Here is a 2,038-nt window from a genome sequence, read left to right on the forward strand (position 1 = left end):
ACTATATTTTACTTCTCTATAATAACATTATATCTATTACAACAATAACGTTTATTATAGTGATATACACTTTGTAAAATTACCTCCCTATAACAGCTTATTGATCAAATTTTATGTACTATTAATTAATATTTTATAAAAAAAACACAAGACGAACAGACAAATATACCCTCCATTAAAAGGTGAACAGACTTTAAATTTAGAATTGATGAAAATTAAAATACTCATAGTACAGGTTAAAAATTTGTATCATTTCAAAGTCAATTTTTATCGGGTCTTTCCTAAATTAAAAAGGATCAAAATGACAGTTTAATGCACTAAACTTTCGTTATTCGCAGGATTCGTGGAAGGACCCAATCATAAGAATTTATTGTATGTAATCTTACCTTGTATTTCTACAAAAGTTCTTTTCAAAGCTTAACACTGACTTCATTATTACATAACAATAATTTTATCAGTTAGTTCAATCTTTTCTTCTTCAATATACTTGACCGCCGCATATATATAATAAATAAAAATGAATTAAAGGAACTAATATATTGAAAAAGCAAAATAAAGGGAAAAGGCTCAAATATGCCACTGAACTATCAGAAATGACTCATTTATGCCATCGCCGTTACAAAACTGGCTCATCCATGTCATTACTTTTTAACAGCCGGTTTTAAAAAAAAAACAAAAAAACTTGCCACGTGGCAGGTTATTAGAGGACCACGTCATTTTTATTTTATTTTTTATTTATTTTTTTAAAATTAATTTTCTTTTTAATTTTTTTTTGATCCATTAAAAAGAATCTACCCAATTTTTTGATCCATTAAAAATTAATTTGATCTATACTTTTAAAATTTGATTAATTTTTCATGATCAAACAAATAGTTAAAGATTTTTTTTTAAATCTACTACTAAAATTTATAACCAAACGCTATTGTAATTAAACATATAGTATGTCTTAGCATACATGAAATATTTTGTCAGCCGAATGTAAATAACTTTTTAGTTTTTTATTTTTTTATCAAGCATAGAATGACATCATCAGCATTAGGAACGTCTCAAGCAAATTTGTGGCTTAAGGCAAAAATCAAACGGAGGCTTTGCGTTTTATTTTTTTTATATAAAATTTTTCTTTTTTCTATAAATAGTATTTAATATATTTCTTAAAATTTGTAATTTATTAGTACTAAACAAAAATAGGCCCCTTAAATTTTGGGGTCTTAGGCAGCCACCTTGTTGAGCCGCCCCTAATCAGCATTCAACATTTATATGTAATACTTTATGCATCATTATTTATCATTACAAAAATAGGAAGGCGACTACATGACGACATATATAGTATACGTAGAGTTGGCAAAATGAGAAGCTAACTATTAATAATATAATAATAATATTTGATGTTTATATATTCCTTCAGTTTCAATTGAAAAATGTCAAAAGCTTTAGTTAACGTGAATCTTTTAAAAAAGTAAAATAAATAAAGTGATAAAAAGAGTGGAGTGTATACTCTCTCCGTTCCCTTTTAGTTACTCGCCCGTCAATTAAAATAATTATTTTATTATAATATATTTATTAAATGATGTTTACTATTGTATTTGAAATTAATTTGAAGAAAAAAATAATTAATATTAAAGGTAAAATATGAAAACAATCTTAATATGTCAAAAATGACAAAAAAAATGAATCAAATGAGAATGTTTTAAGAATATATTCATGAAAAATTAATCAAATTTTAAAAATATAGATCAAATTAATTTTCAATGGATCAAAAAATTGTGTGGATTCTTTTTAATGGATAAAAAAAATTTAATTCTTTTTTTTAAAAAAAATTAAAAAAAAATTAAAAAAATTAAAAATACGTGACCCTCTAATAAATTGCCACGTGGCAAGGCTATTTTTAAAAACTGGCTGTTAAAAACTAATGGCATGAATGAGACGATTTTATAACGGCGATGGTTAGCATAAATGAGTCATTTCTAATAGTTCAGTAGCATATATTTAAGCATTTTTCCAAAATATACGAAGGGAATATTAACTAGTGTTTTATCTT

The sequence above is a fragment of the Capsicum annuum genome, chromosome 7 (genome assembly GCF_002878395.1).
Source record: "Capsicum annuum cultivar UCD-10X-F1 chromosome 7, UCD10Xv1.1, whole genome shotgun sequence".
Classification (NCBI taxonomy): domain Eukaryota; kingdom Viridiplantae; phylum Streptophyta; class Magnoliopsida; order Solanales; family Solanaceae; genus Capsicum; species Capsicum annuum.